The following is a 17,664-nucleotide window of genomic DNA, read 5'->3' as shown; positions in this document are numbered from 1 at the left end:
GATGAGTAACAAAGTAGAAGTGATGTGTGTGAATGGATACTCAAATCTCATGTATTCCTCACAAAGCCGCGATCCTACATCCCTTAACGGTGCACCCATCCTTACACCAGCATGCAGAAAGCTGAAAAACCGTCAGAGACTGACTGCCAAGGTTCTACCAGTCTCATCGTGGATCTGTCTGCCCCTCCACGTCTGATGCTCAAATTACGATCAGATTGCCAAACTACAATCACAACCAATGTTAGAGCTGAAACTATATGGAATAGCTAATTTGTGAGATGCTCTGTCCACACCTTCTCTGAGTCTTGCCTGCTCCACTGACCTTGATGCCACAGGAACACCTCTGTAGAGGTCATTGCCTCAGCACAGCCAACATAAGGCAGCCCTGGTAAGGACTCCAACACTAAAGATGGGACAATTGCGTCATCCATCTTCTCAGCGTGGGTCTGCCACGCCATCAGCACCACCAAGTCTCAAGATTTTGGTAAAATATTTTACATGACTATCATAACTACTGTGGGTAAAGCAATTTTTGAGCTATTAGTGTATTACTGATAAATGGCTCAGTGTTAATGGTAGTACCTACTGGAACATACAGTACATACTGTAATGAAACAGCTCATTGCTTACCTTAAATCAGTTTCAGAAAACATTTATGCACTTCCCTTAACTGACTCAAACCTATTATTTTAATAGCTTTGTCCTGGTTGCAAAGTCTACATTGTGCTTTCCTGCACTGCAATACATCTGTCCTCCGTTTATCCAAAGGACAGATGTCATTCAGCAATATGTTTACTTTGCATTTAATGAGTGATCACATAGCAAAAATCAACAAGGAATGGGTTAGATTTTGTTGGACCATGCTTGAAGAGGAAAAAAACTTTCTCAGTCACTATCACTGTAAAAGTTGCTTAACTTTTTATAAAAGGGATAAATTGGCACAAGGATAGTTCTCCCTTAAACTATGCTTGCTCCCTTACATTTTTCTTTATTCAATCTTCAGATCTCTGAGTAGTGATTACTGACAAAATGTGGTCCCAGAATGAGCACATAATTTCTCATCTTCTGTTTTGAAACAGCTCTGGAAAATAACAGGCAGTAAGCAAAGCCCCAGAAAAGTTCAGATGGTATTTAGGTAGTTACATATGATGAAATTATCAGTCTTTGTCCTTCCAGTGGAGCAAATTAAAACATTTTATAAAAATTACATAATTTATCCTCATGACTCATTTGGGAGACAGGGAAGTTTCTTCAGTTGCAGACTGGGAAAATGAAGCACACAGGACATGGTTCTCAGCAGGGGAACTCATCTTGCAGGAGTGGCTGGCTGCAGCTGTGGTGGTCCAAGGTTCACAGCAAAGCAAAGTTTGCAAGGAAGAGCATCTTTTCTTAGACCAACCGATACAAATAAAAGAAATTGCCTCTCCTTATAAAACTTATGTCACCTATTGCGTAGTCTGTTTAGTCATTTACATTACATATTTTATTATATGGAGAAGTTATGAATTGCTAAAGAAACAGAAATCCCCAGTCCTGCTACTGGCAATATTTTACAACCAGTTTTTATCCAGTTCTGCTTGGGATCACTGGTTTCATATGCCAAATACTACTCTGCAAAATTAGAGCTACCCCTAATGGAGCTATTCTTATGCCAGTTCAGCAATATGCTTTGTATTATTTTAGAATTTATATAAGGAATCTATTTGTTCTGCAGTGAAAGAGAAATATTGAGATACAGTGCCAGATGAGTTTTTAAAATCAGTATCTAGATCAGTTTCTCTAACATACTCGCTTTGAATTATGAGTTACTACAGCCAACACAGCAACTTGGTTTCCAATAGATTAAATGCTACTGAAGGCCCCCAGTGCTTGGATTCCTGCCCAATGAGTCTGAAATATCTCCAAAGGGAAGGTAGAGGAAGGGAACGTGTTTGGAGATTGTGCTGATTCAGCTGTACCTCAGCCAAGATAGCTCCAGCAGCACCCTAAACACCCTTTTGATGGAAATTTTGTGAAACACTGCATGTTAGTACAGTGAATGGGTACTAGGAAGCAATGAGACGTTTTCTAAAAAACTGCCCAGTCTTGGCAGGGCCTGAGACCAAAAGGCATAAAGATGGAGAGGCACACATATAATATACATGGCTAAAAATACCACTAAAGTCTATGCATGTCTTTTCTTGGTTCCAGAGAAATGCAGAGTTCATTGTTAGCCTGGTACTTTCCGTGTTCCAGAAAGCCCCCACATTTCATCAGCCCATTATCTAATTCCTTCCCAAAACACTTCAGGATATACATGAAGTAATCATGTTTGTTCAGGAGACAAGTTACAGCAAAAAAAAAAAAAACACCAACACCCAGATAACTTAAGAGACAAAGATCCAGAGGGAATCCCCTCCACTGGTGTGACTGAATCACACCGCCCCTTTGACTGACTTTAGGAAAACGAAGAAATAAATTGCTCATTCAGACTTCAGAATTAATTTATCGATGTCGCAATCCACTATCGTGACACCTCTATAATGTCAACGCTGGTTTCATCGTTTTTTTCCTCGGTTAAATCAGGCCACTCCCGCAGTATGTACACTTCCCTTTTGCTTTGTCCTCATTCTTTGTTTATGTCTGACAGCACTTCTGCTACTGCAATCCACGCAGGTGAGATATGCTAATCTACATGTTTTTCCCCTTACATTTCCATCCTTCAGATCTAGGAAACAAAATGGTGATTAACCCCTTACCAATAAGGGAGCCATCTCACGTCATTCTTTATTCAAGCCTTATGAAGAGCCAGAGACTTAAAAGTTCACTTAATTTACTGATACAGTTTAATTACTCTGTTAAGCAGGATTACACATATTATCTTTATAGTCTATATACATGATGGGAAAACATGTCCATCTTCAGATATCCCTTCCTCAATTTATTCCTAAATATGAAAATAAATGTTTTACTGCTTTACCTTCAATCTCCTGTTTTTATTCTTACTGAAGTCAAACATCCATTCATTTCAAGAACCCTCCACTTGCTCAGCCACACAACTGAAGCATGACAGATCATCTTTTGTCATTCTGTCAGTGGCTCTGCTTACATGTGGGTGACCTCTCACAGCACCAAAGAGCAGTGATCTCTGCATACCAGCTGATGCTCTACATGAAATGCATCTAAGATGACAGTTTGGTTCACATGGTGTACGTGTCTCTCTAGAATTCCAAGAAGGAATGCATATGGCGACTGCACTAGCTGCTCACCACCAGCTCTGGTCTTCAGATCACTATTTAATTGGGCAGACAGAGGGGAGCATCCTTGCTGTGTTTTACTAAGTGTCCTTGTGCTACCAAGAAACAGTGAACTTCAGTTTCTAGTGCTGGCAATCCAGCATAATTCAGGTCCTTTTATGTCCACATGCTTATTTTCTAGTATTTAATTCAAATAAAAAAATCAAGGAAAAGGAATGTAAGGAGAAACAGTAATAATATTTTTCTTGTTATTTAGGAGACTGAAGAAACAGTGGATGTCAAAGAGTGCATTTACTTTTTGAGGTCCAGTAAAACAACTGATCAAGCTACACAGTTGGATCGTTGCGCAGCTACAGTTTTGAGTCTAGATTCCTGACTCCAGAGTGAGCCAGGTGACTCATCCTTCAACGAGAACTGAACAGTCACTGAACACTATTTAAATAGAAGAAAGGGGAGTGGATATATATGCATAGATGCTTTACTTATGGCCTATATGTATGCATGTATTTATGAATCATATATATTAATATGTCTTTCAGACAAAATGATGAAGGATACTCATGGAACCGCTGAAAGTGCTCATCATAAAAGAACAGCAACAAAAATCAAATGGGCTGAAAAAGCCATTTGATCTATACTGTTCCATTCTAAGACCAGTTGCAACACTGAGAGATCAGGAGCAGGTTTCACGTGCTTACTGTAATTTGCAATGTATTTCACCAATCTTTAAAATCACTAAGTGAGGCAAAAGACAATGCTCATATTAATCACCATGCTTCTGCACATTCTCTGATGCTGCAGTCCAACCCACTTGTAATAATGGCACACGAGGGCTGAGAAAACTCTACAGCATGTTTTGGAAATTCTTTTTATTTCTTCTGGAGGGGGAGAGGAGTAGGCAAGCAGAGGAAGTGGAATCTGTATTTAAAACCTACATAGAAAAATTTAAGAGTCTGCCTACAAATCCCAGACGCAGGGGATGAAGCCTCACATCAGCTGTAACTCTCTGGCAGCAACTTTGCTTGAAATGGCCAGGGAGAAGGCTCCTTTCTACCAAGGGTGTGGGTGTGGAATTGTAATAGACGCTTCCATAAAGTGCTGTCTGCTCAAATGTCATGATGTTGGCTTTCTGCCCCATTTTCAGCTGCAGAGAACAGCAGATGGGAGGGGCAGAAACAATGAAGATCCCTTTTTAACACTCAGTTTGAAAAATCTCCCAACCCTTTTCAGACAAATAGCTCTTCTCCGAACTATTATGAATAGTATTTTCTAGGTCCTGCTTTGGAAATTACAATTACTTTACTGCATACCTAACCTAATCCTAAACCCCAAGAATTTTACAGTGTGTGCAATAGGGAGCAAACAAGGACTAGTTAGCGGCACATAGAACAGCAAGTGATCACTTTTTGTGAGTTTTCAGTTACTACTTCAACAAATGAAGAGCGTAATATACATTGAAGTTGTGTTCAGGTATAAAGTGGAATGAGTGGAGACAAAAGAGAATGTGAATAGTCATGAAAGGAGCTTAACAAAGTATTCAGTAACTGACATGGGTAGTAAAAGAGTGTGGAATTAGGAAGAAAGAAATATTAAAGAAGTATTATTTTGTTCAGTCTGTTCAGAGAATGTTTGGCCCTTTTATGGAACAAGACAGGAAGCCAACTAAAGAAGCATGACCATGTCCATTATTGGCTTTAGAAATTCTTACAAATATAAGCTAGTTTCCAATCACAACAAAATCAAACTACTTTTCACATTTTTAATGAAAGATTCTTGCATTCCACTGCTACCCAATATCTTAGAAAAAGAGGTGTAATATTTTTTAGTATATGTATACGCATAGTGCCACCAACAAATGAAGGCATTTACACAGCCAAACCCCACTGTATATAAATACAATACTGTTCCATTGAACACAGTTCAATGTTGCTAATTGCAGACTGCAGAATACCAAGCTATCAGCTGTCACACTGGCAAACACTTTGGTAAAGATCAGTAAATAAACTAAGGATTTAACTCAGTAAGTTGTAGTTGCATTACGATAAAGATGGCAAAGGCTATTTATTCTTCAGTTTTGGAATCTAAGCTAACCTCCAGGTGTAGTGCAGCAAGAGATTTTCACTGCAGTCAAGTGTTGCACATTAGACAAATCAGAGATATATTTCACCTTCCTCTGTCTGAACTTTGAGTCTGAGCTTACATGGAGTTGTCAGGAGTATTACTCAAGCTTGCAATTTTTAAGTTTTGCCATTTAACTTACAGAATGTTTGGTACCTGAAGAGTTTTATGGTCACAAATGAGGAAACCTGACACAAGAGGCTGTGTTTCCACGTCTACAGAGAGACGGAGACCATTTTTAGTAAGCTTTTCAGCATACTGCTGTTACTGGCTCTTAACCTGCATCTGCATCAACATTGTTGCTATGACCCCAGCCACTCCTCAGGGAAAAGGGTTTCAGTTACAGTGAATTAATGATACTGGAAATAGAACCGTGGCCTAGGCAGAGAAACAATGCTATTTCTATTGTTATCTGCAATAGTTTTAAAAAACTGTACGTAATATAAAATCACACAGCAACTATGCCCTTAACAAACTACTGTGCCCTCTTTGTAGATGCTTTATCCAAATTAGATCGAGGGGGGACGGAATAGAACACTGAAGTTTAGGGAGACGGCAATACATACTCTCTGCAGTGCCAGTTCAGATCTGTGCTATAACCGTTTCACTAGTTACTAGGATTTGCTACTTGCATATCACATCTGTTAAATGGGCTGAAGAATGTAGAACATTTGGGATTTTTTTTAGAATTTGAAGGCTAAGATGTCTATACTGGTTTGGATGTGTACATCAATGATGACTCAACATTTAGACCTAATTCAGGAAAGGAAAATGAAGAACAGAGGCTTATTGGGCTCAGTCAACTCACATACACTTTAGGGAGCACATAGTATAAAATACTTTCATTTGTGTTTTCTTTCAGTAAACAGCAGTAGTAGATGCACAGTTCTTTTTTGTCAAAGATTTTAAACTGGTCTTCAACTATGAGTCTCTTTCTGTCAGAAAGTAAGGCACAGAGTGGTGTAAACAGCTTGCCAAGCAACTAGTGGCAGAGCCAAAATCAGAATTCTGATTGCCTGCCCACCTGCCTTCCTTCTACCCTTGCTGCTGAGCAAGTTACCCAACATGAGAGCTTTTCAGATGGAAGAACAAACGAGCAAACAAAGGAGTGAAATTAAATATAAGCAAAGTGAAAATGACCAGTACGAGAGTCCAAATAAGCAAAATGCAAAAAAGAAACAGTAAAAACATTACAAAATAAAATTAGAGATTACAATAAAGAAGTAATTTCCATTTTAATGCATGACTGCTAATGGTGTGTTAATGATTTTCCTCATATACACAGAGCTTTGGTCCAAAACTCTCAATGAAACCATTCATGCTCTTTCGTGTATCTTTTACCAGAACATTATCAGTGTTCCTTAGCTAAGGTGCTCCTTATTTTTGTTCATTTTGCTTGCCTGTATTCACTGCGTGTCATTTCAATGCTGGGGAAAGCATCAGCTTGACAGCTTCGCAGGCTAACGTTCTCTCTTTGCAGAGACGGGAAGGATGTGCGACAGTGGAGGAAGCTTGCTACAACAGCGCTCAGCTGCATGCCTCAGCTCAGCTCTGCCCCGAATGAACCCACTGGCAGAGCTCTGTCCCCCTTTGCTTGCGAGAGTCAGTTAGGGACAACGGCAGTACTGGTTTCTGTGATGCTTTTTCTGCTAGAAACTGGACTCGGGTACAGTTCACATCATCCATCAGACTCTGTTAACATGGTAACAGTTTCTAGTCACTAATGACTTGGGCTGGATTTGACTGGGCAACAGGCCATAAGGAAGAAAACCTCCCTAAACCATTACCAGCTCCTCTGAACCATTCAAACCTCTGTAATGCTGTAAAAAAAGAGGCACTTTTTAAAATAAAGCTTCTCACAACTGACAGAGAAGCAGTCGCCCCCACACACACCTTATTCACTCACTGTACTGAACTGGCACTCCTTCAAGAGCTGGGAAGGGCCCAGAGCTGCTGATTCAAAGACATTTGGAATAAGAACTCAAAAATTGATGGTTTTTGTTCCTTTCTGGCTTTTTGCTTCTTTCCTTGGCCTGCTCTGCCTGCCAGTGCTGAATGTCAATCAGCAGAGCAGTAGCACCTTTGCAAAGAAGTCCTGAGTATCTTGGCAAATACATTAACAAGCATGTAAAAAACCCCAAGGTTTCCACAACTCCAAAGAAGAAAAGGCTGGTTTAGAGTGGTGGAGGCTGAGCGACAGACAGGGACAAAGGGTCAGGAATCAATAAAGCTGTACAATCTTGTCTAAACTATAGCAGACATAGAGGTGTCTTTTTCAGAAAAAACTTCTAAATGATTCCTGTAGTGCATCCACAGCTTATTTTCAGAGACATTTGCTTACATCAAATACCCCTGGAAAAAATCCCATAAGGAAATTACCAGAATCAGTTGCTATCTGCACCTGCAGAGAATTGCATCTTACGTCAAAGTGGTTGTGATCGACCCAAAGCATTTCTCATAAAAGGCAGTTGCATTTTTATTCAAGGCTCTGCCACCTTATAATTGACAGCTATTTGATGTTCAGTGCCATCTTGGAATGAGTAACAGCTCAAAAGTTTATTATGAATCTCTTATGAACCTGTGGTTAGGACCAGCCTAAGTGAGCAAACAGAAAAAACTGATTTGAATTCAACAAATTCAAGTCTTCCTCTTTGATGGCCTGATGAAACTGCATGATCTTGATCTTTTATAACTACTGCATAGCTGGAAATCTGTTTCTTTTGCAACCTGTCAGTTTGACAGCTACATTTAAAAAAGGAGCTGTTTTCCTGATGATTACCCTACGAAGCTCTAAGTGACTGAGCATTTAATCTTTTAATTTTAGCAAGCAAATGTTGTCTTTACTACGTTTAATAACATTTTCAAGGTCAATATAACAGGATATTCCCTACAATTGTTTAACATTTTGAATCTTAAAGATAAATACAATGGTTTTAAGATGACTGGTCAAATTCTGCAGCTACATTGATTAAAATCCTAAACAATTCCATTCACTTCATGAAATGTATTGCAGTTTCAAGCACCTGTAACAGGGAAGAGAATTTACCTATTTTTTTTGCGTTGCTAAAACAGAAAGAGAAAACAAGAGCACTCAGTAGTGCTAATATGAACCTTAACATTGTCTCCATTGGGATAAGGCATACTGTAATAAAAAGATATTTAATCTTTTAAGGCTAAATCATGTTCAACTATCCCTGTTACACAGGCAGGGTAGGCCTCTCAACTATGAGAAGAGGTTTGGCTGTTCTTTGGATTTCTTCAAGTTTCCTGGTAGATTCCACCGCAACAGGAAACTGTGGAGTTGAGCAATCGACCCGGCACAATAACCTCATTGATCTTTCAATTATTTCTGCTAAAAGAAAGAAAAATAAAGATAGCAAAAGGAATTGGAGAAGTCAGGCTTATGTGTGCATTGTAGAAATGATTAGCTAAGGTAGAGGGAAAGAACATCAAATGGGATAATGTCCCTGCATTATTATCTTCAGACTACTCTGATTAGTGACAAATAGTAGAGAGCTGGAGATCTATACAAATGTCATTAGACCAAGGGTTGTAATGTGATTTAGTGATGTGGCTACAGTGACAGCTGGTTCCCTTGACACAGCAAAACAAATGGAGTTTTAGCATTGTTGGTTCACTACTGTGCTAAAAAGCAAGCATCCAACATAAATGTTTGTCTGGATGAGTAGGCAAGTAAGGGGTTGATGCTTATTTGTATCACCGTGTATTAAACTGATGACTTAAACTGGCATAAGAAGAATAAGGTCCTAAGACAAAATTTATTTCAAAACACTGCAACAGTGCAATGCGGTTTGATCTTTCCAGCACACCAAATAAAGATTAATTCCTTTTCCCACTGCTCCCCTTCCTGTTTTTCTTTCATCCACAGTCACCTTGCGTTGTGTTTGACTCTCACAGGCCAGGCTATCACTGGCTTCTCTAGGTGGCACTTGCTGGGGGGATGCTTTCTGCAGCGGCAGCAGGCAGCAGCTTCTGCTGCACCGTTTTGTTTTGGGGGATCACCAGTCACAGTCATACTGGCTGGGCTCCAGCCGGCCATACTAGCTCTCAGATTGCTCTTTCTGGCTACCTATTGGGCAGTCCTCACCCCATAATAGGGCAATTTTAAAGTCTTCTCTCAAGGGAAGTAGCGAGAAATAAACTTTCTTTGGGATAATGAAAGATAATGCTGCTTGGCAACCCCATAAAACTTTTGGGGTTGTTTTTGCAATCTTAATTACATCCTCGTTAATTTAATTCAGCGGTCTCTGGGATATAGCAGCATCTCATCTACTTCAGGACATCATACCATGAGAGCCAGAAAAAAGTCTGTACGAAATTGCCCCAGTCTTTTTCTGCTCTTCAGCCAATGAAGAATTACAGAGACCCTCTCCAATAACTGGAGGATAGGAGTCTGGGTATGTTCAATGCAGCAACATAAATGCATTCATAAGCAAATGGATTTTTGTTATTAAATGATACAGTTCTATGAATAACTGAATCTTAATATAATTATTTCCAACCAACTTCCACCCATCAACAAAATCAACACAAAAAGACATTCTTAGTGAGTATATAGGACAGAATGAAGTTAACTATTTGAAATCTTGGTTGTCAAATTTGTTTTGGTGATTAGGATCTTTATAGACTAATTGCAGCTGATCTCTTTTTTAGCATTTTACAGTATGTCTGTAATCATCAATCTACAAAGCATATGAATACAAATTTCTGTTTTACAACTTTGATTTAATTTCATTTGTAAGTGCTAGGAAACAAATTTAGCAGTGCTGTGCAACTGATGAGCAAGGCCCTGAAACACAGTGCACAAAAACATATCCCCTCTAACTTCCATCCATCTTCTGGAGGACATAATGCAGTTACTGTTCGCATTCTTTCATGGTCATATTGTTCATACCAGTGGGAGTACGCTCCCTCATGACATATGACTGGCAAAACATCAGTGTGCATTGAAAACAGATACTCTGCAACAGTCTTCAGACACTGTGCAACTAAGCAGAGATGAATGGAATGAAAATATTCTCAGCCTAAGATAGGAAAGGGGGGGAGGTGGTTCATAGGCTTCAGCACTTCCTTGAAGGCCTTCATGACAAAAATAGTAAATTATGTACCTGATACACTTGAACTCATTGACAAAGCAAAGAACCAAGTCCTCAGCACTAGTTTTGAGTGATCATTTAACAAAACACTATTTCTGTGATCATTTTGGTTTTCTACAATATTTGTAAATTCACAAGGGAAGGAGAGAGCTTACGCACAGAAGACAGTACTGTGCTTTCTGTTTATTCTGGACACAAAATAATACCCAGAGCTTCCTCTAAAGGCCTGCTGAGAACATAGACTAAAAGAAAGCCTCCAAGAGGAAGTACTGAAAAGTAAATAGGCAGTGCAGGCAGTGCTGCCGAGACTCACTACAGAAAGTCAGTCAGTGTGTCAGAGTTCTGGTTAGTACCCTGAACGTAAGCCTGGGAGACAGAAATTGCCATATAATTCTTTCTGCAACATATAATTACATTCTTAACCTGTCTTTTTTTCCTTTTTGATAAAAAGGAAATAATTCATTTCCAGGAATATAAGTGGCTTTAATTCACTTGGATCAAGCCTCTTTTCTTTTTTTTTTTCTTGGCCCCCCCCCCCCCCCCGCCCCGATTCAGTGCCTGACTCAGAACCATCATTCTTCTTGCTTCTGTCAGACTATTCCACATTTCCCAGTGGTTTTCACTACTGCAGTTTGGAAGCACTCTTTGTTCTTATAGTCTCAGTGCCTACTAAGGTTTTTCTTTCCACGTTCTTTGACGTTTATTCCCTAGGAGCCAGATCCTTGTGTCCTTACATGTGAGCCAAATCTCCCAATGAATTTGCAAACGTGCAGGATCAGCAACTTAAAAAGTTTATTTGTTCTTCAGGGTTCTCTATGTTCACAGGAAAAAGGACGCCTATAGGCAAACACTGCATCACTAGGTTTCATCTTCACAAAAAGGAAGCTTAGAGAGGAAGGAAGGCACAACAGTGCAAAGTTAACGATTAAAAACCAAAAAACAGCCCTCTCAAGTTTTTTTCCTGAGAGGCTGGTGGTTACGGATGCAGTTACAGGACACTGGACTTATATGTTTCTTGAAATACATCAAAAGACTCCTTCCCTGGGTTGGCACAGTGTCAGCAGTAATAGCCGATTTCAGAGTGTTGTCAGAATAATATGTATCTTTGGATATATTTTCGAGACATCTTTCAACTTGGGTATCTATACTACATCTACATTTAGGCACCTGAAATTTCTAATGGTCTGACACCTCAGGCTGGAAAACACTGCCTGCTCCCATTTACTTCAGCTTTGGTATCTGCATCAGAGAATGCTGGCCTGATAGAAAATGTAATGTATTCAATTTATGTCCTATATAAAAGTTGAGAGCAGCATCAACGACTAGATCCAATCTGCAGCTTTAACTCAAACAGCGCTGCTGACAACACTATTTCTGTGGATAAGGACTCTGTCTCACAAATGTACATATTTGACAGTCTTCAAATTTCACTTTAATGCGGATGTCCCTCTTCTGATGTCAGACATTTTATGGCAAGTAGTCTTGGTGATGAGCCAAGATTTGATACAATCTAACTACCTAATCCTGTGAAAATTCATGGTGAGACAGTTCCATTAACATCTTATGCAGCAAAAGGAAAACCTTTTCTTGTTCTCTGTCTGCTGAGCACATATAGGGCAGAGCTATTGCTATAGACTCATGCATTTTCCAGCCAGAGAGATTATTCTAATCTTAGTTAGTCTGACAGTTTACAGCAACAGGGTCAACTGTATTCCCTAAGTAGTTCCTACATCAGATCCTTTAACTTGTCAATGTTAATTCAGATTACATGTGTGTAGTCTTATGTAGACAAACCCTCAATTTACTGTGCATGTGAAATATCACATTTCTTTTCTAGCTATGCTAATGTTTAATGACCCACACTAATGCCTCATTTCCAGTCTGACTCTATCTGGCCTCGGCTTCCTGCTATTGGATCTAAATACATTCCAGGCATATGTTTGGTTGAATTGTCCATGATTTCAGTGCATCTAGCTTGGGATATGTAAAACTGATAAATACGTACTTCCACAGGTGTTTTACAAAGACTTTTATCCTAATTTTATTGATTACTTAGGTCCACCATCCTTAGATTTTCTACAAAAATCAGTAGATCCATTCACAGTCATTTACACAGTTCAGTTTTCTACATTGCTTCTATTTAAACTGAGATGATTTCCACACACAACAGGTCCACCTGCACACAAAGAACATAGCACAAGGGTTTGAATGTTCAGCTAAAGTCAGACCTAAGGCTCAGGTAGTTCTACCTCTTGCTGAGAGTATTTTGTACACTTCTTTGTTTAACCTTGAAAACAGAACATGCAAGATACAGTGCCACGACCTATAGATGATGCAGTAAGTGTATGCCACATCAGCACTACTTTGCCAGCATTCCAACAGGAAATTATATTTTGTAGAGGATATTTTATTCTATTGGCATTATCTTCAGCATGAAGGCCATCAGCAAAAGAGTTAAGCAGAAAAAAAGTCTGTGAGAAGATCTCAATTGTTTGTGCTACTACATGTGCCTTTATCCCTGATGGTATCCCCCAAAACAAGAGAGAATAATCTTTTTATGAATAGAATGACTTTAAATTCAGATCGATGCATGCTCTGGAATACTGAAACAGCTTGTGAATGGAAAAATCATTCACTAGTACAAAATAAGGGCGTTGCTGCATTGTCTGCAGGAGTTAGCAACGTTGAGCCTTCTGGGGGATAGAGCAAGGAAAATTTAATGCAGCAGGAAATCTTTCTGAACAAGAAGTTGGCCACCTGCTAAAAAATGCATTTTATGTTGTAAAAACTTCTCCATATTTCTCTTTCTTATTATTATTCTCTTTCAGATGCTACTCCTTCAGGTAGTTTTAAGGAGTCACCTAAAAATAGTCCTCTTACTTAAAAAAATAAATCTCACAAACCCATGCAAAGAGGAAAAATTCTTCAATATGTTTTTTTTGTTATATTATATTTTGCCCCTCTGGCCACCACCACTGAATATAGAATTTCTTCTTTTTTTGTGTGTGTGTGCCTGTTTTGCAGACTGAAGAAAATGACTGTAAATCAGGTTGCATTCAAAACACACTTGCAACTAAAAGGACAGGATATTATACCATTAAAAAATAAGATTCAGTATAATGGTAAAAATTTTGTGACTGACAGAGGAGCACCTTTTGAGTCATCAATTCACATTTTTAAAGGACAAAAGGGACTATCACAATCACTGTCTGAATGCCTACATAACAGAAGACAATGTAATTTCACACAATAATTCCTACATCAGTCCCCTGGCTTCTGATCTGCAAGAAAAACTTCTACTTTACATGTCACACCCCCACAAGCAAAAGACCCAGGGATTCTTCTGCTTTATCCATTACAATTATCAAACAGATTTACAAAAAACATTATCAGCAACAAAGCAGAATCAAATCCTAGCTCTAAAAAATCTTGAACATAGATGAATCAGCACAAGGAAATAATGATAGGATGGGAATATCTTTTAGAGACATCATCTTTTACAGGATGAACACAGGGTAAATCGAACTATTTTATACTTCACAAAGTTCCTGTAATTGGATCTTGCAAATGGATAAATACTGTAATGGATCTGTTGCTTCATTAGCACGCACTCTGATAACCTGCAGTATAACATCCATCAAGCTCTTCATTCCCTCTGGGGAAGGCTGCTGCAAGTGGTTGACAGAGATGTGAGTCAGGCTCTGTAGGATCAGCAGACCTGTGTTTTTAGCTTGTGTACCGGCTGCAAACGGGAGACCAGGCAGTTTGGGGCCAGGGTGCAAAAGTTGGAGGGAGAACAGGTTGTTCTCCTGATAAGGGGACCAGTGCTAGTTACAAGTGATTTCTGGTGTTTTTGCATCACCATGAAGCTGTGGTAGGTGACTCCGAACAGGTGAGAAAAAAATTATAGTTTGGCCAAGGGAGTTTCAGGCCCATGGGTTAGCATTTGTAACTTGGAATGAGAGTATCTGGTGTGCGTCTGGAAGAGTCACAGTTTCCTATTGCTACCCCTGCCTGCCCTTAGACAGTAAGTTAAGAAGTATAGAAAAGACTGTTATGAGTAGCTCAGGTTAGAAAATGTTCTAACAGCACTGATAAGCCTAGTTGAACATTTCTGTCCATGGCCTAATTAGTATAAAAAACCCAGGATGAGATTTTCAAAGGTTGTGAGACACCCAGTCCTATGTTAATCTTAACTTTCTGTTATATTGCTTCTGTATTTGTATGTGTTTTCTTTATTAGATCAGCTTTAATTTGGAGCAGCTTAGTATCTGAAACACCTTGCTAGTACCACAGAAACATTAAACAGAAGTCTACATTACAAAACTGGAATTAAGTTAAAGCCTGAAAATTTGACCTCTGTCTTCAAGTGTGTCTTAGCTCACAGATCTGTAATCAAGGCCTAAAGTTTGTAAGTGGTGTCAAAAGAACTTGCACCGAATAGCCCTAAAACACATGCTGAGCAGGATACCTTGCTGAACTTGGAGACTACCATTTACGCCTGCATATAGTTTTTACTGTACATTATTTCTAACCTTTGAGCACTTCATTTTACAACATGAGTATTGCTTTCTGGTTTATTTTTTAATAGAACAGTGATTATTCTGGCAGTAACACTGCCATCATTCTTGTGCTGTGAATCCCATAGTTACACTTACATTAAGAATTCCAAAACACAGATTACTCAGATCAGATAACCTAACAAGTGGGAAATAAACACAAAAAACTCACTTACCATGACAGTTTTGGAATTGCACCAGGGATGAACTTGTCTCTGTGGGCTCCCCCAGTTCATGAGTCCTAAAGCATCATCTGCAACATTTGCCAGGATTGCTGTCCAACGCTGTTGCCCTTGCATTTAGATAAAAAGCCCCTCAGCTGAGCTCTCTCTCTTTACCTTCCCATTCACTAGTGGTTTAAACAGACATTCGATTTTTCTATTCTGTGTTTGCCTGTAACTATTTTTAGCAGCTAATAACTGACACCCTAGGGAGCATGACGTCATCACACTTCGCACTTACGGAGCTCTCTAAAGTCAAACCAGACAGCAGCAGCTGTCATCGTGGTGAGCTGGCTCATTAGGCAAGGGTAAGGGAGTGACACCACCAGAGCCGGGTTCAAAAGACCAAACAGGAGGAAGTTCAGTGACATCTCGAATAAAGAATAGTTCTTTCTTTTGTAAGCAATCTGCAGCCAAGATTAGAAAAACAGTATGCATTTTTTAAGGCTGCTGAATACTTTTTACAGTACAAAAAAAAATAGAGTCTTACTGGCAAACCTCTTGTCAGTGTCACATGCGAACGTTTTGTGGACTTTTGGAATTAACATCAGTCAACTATCCACATCGCAAAAGAAAACTACTGAACTGGCAGCAATTGGCAGCTTTGTTAGTGATCTCAGCAGAGAGGCTAAGGACTAAGTGATCATGGACACTGAACCTATCCATTTATCAATATTTGCTCCCAGTATATTTAATGATTCATCGCCCTAGAAACCTCCATTTGCTTGGGTATATGAGGCATTTCTAATTTCCCTTCAAAAGATGGAGCTTCATTCCCTTGCTCATCCTGTAGCTCTTCTTTGCACCTCTCACAGTTTAATTCACTTGTCTGAAAATAGCTAAACACAACTGTAGAAATACTCAAAAGGAGTTAACGCTCCTTTAAGATGGTACCAGTATTTCCTTCTCTCCATTAAAAATCTCTCACCTTCCAGGATTTTGTTATCTTTTCTACCATCATTATATTCCATTGTCTAGTCATATTCATCCTTCCACTGACAAGTACACTCAGATTTGTTTCCACCTCTGTTACTTCCAGTTCATAAACCCCCAGGTTATAGATGAAGTTATTATTGAACCCGAAGTGTATGGCTTTGTACAGTATGCTATTTACTTACATGACATTACTAACAAGCTAGTAAAAAAAGTTAGTCTAATTCTTTTTGAACAAAAAACAGCCCAGTCTTCCTCAGCATTGGCAGTACCTCCCAACTTTGTCTTATCTAGGAATTTCACCTCAACACACTCGTAAATATATGAAATACAACAGGTCCCAAGACTAACCCCAGAGAAACACCACTAGTAATGTTTCTCCAGCCTTGCCACTTTCTTTTGAATATTACTTTTAGTGAGCACTTTAGCCAGCTCACAATTCTTGTGTTCACCACCATCATTTCCAAACTTCCTATGGGATATCAGTTACTGGAATCTAAGTGGATGAAGCTCACTTTTATTACTCCTAAAAATCAATTATCATATTGAAATATATTGAGCATTACGACCTACCTTTCATAAAACAATGTTGTAATTTATTCCAAAATAGGTCCACACTTGCTATTTTCCAGTCACAGGGAAAAAAACAACAAACAAACAAAAAACCCCGACTTCCCAAAGAACCCCAACAAAACAAAACAAAAAAACAGACTCACTACAAATCCTACATTACTGCAGTTTCTTCAGCATTCTGGAAATTATCTGCATCACCTAAATTTGTTTTACCAGTATGCTTTGCTTCCATGCCAGCAGCTGTAATTTCTAGTGCATCATCATAATTCGTATGATAGAATTGTCACTGCTCTCATCAACCATACTGATAACTGAGGCTAAACATTCATTTGATATGTTCATCTGTATCCTAGCCTTTATACGAGGCGTCCCACTTCCTTCTTACTTGACACTGAATATGAATTTTATATGCAGTACAATACACCTTGTTTTGTATGTGCACACAAGTTGTAACAGTTGCTTATGCAAATGACAAGTATCAATACAGTGACCTAACCAGGAATACCAATTACTGAAGAAATTGTGTGTGATCTTTTAATTCAGGAATATCCCTTTATTAACAGTTTTCCTTTTTCTCCCTAAACGCACATGACACCTTGAACACATGGAATCTCATGCACGTGGCTGAAATTCACGTGAAACATTTTTTTTCTCCATGAACAACTAAACATTTAGAATTTACCTTGGATTTTGTTCATTCTTAACTATCAAACTGTAATGTCCTGAGGCAAAAATCTAACAAGGATGTTCTAAATCTCCTTAGCATGTTGGGCGCACAGTCTCTCAAAGCCCAAGATAAAAAGGTCCCTTTCAAGTATCAAAGATGATGTCCCCTAGAGAAACATGCTGTGCTTCTTTTGCCCATTCCTTTGAAAGGCTTTATCAGGAAACCTCCTGTTATCAGTCA

This window comes from Gavia stellata, chromosome 11, assembly GCF_030936135.1.
Source record: "Gavia stellata isolate bGavSte3 chromosome 11, bGavSte3.hap2, whole genome shotgun sequence".
Classification (NCBI taxonomy): Eukaryota; Metazoa; Chordata; class Aves; order Gaviiformes; family Gaviidae; genus Gavia; species Gavia stellata.
Note: the sequence above shows the minus strand (reverse complement) of the source record.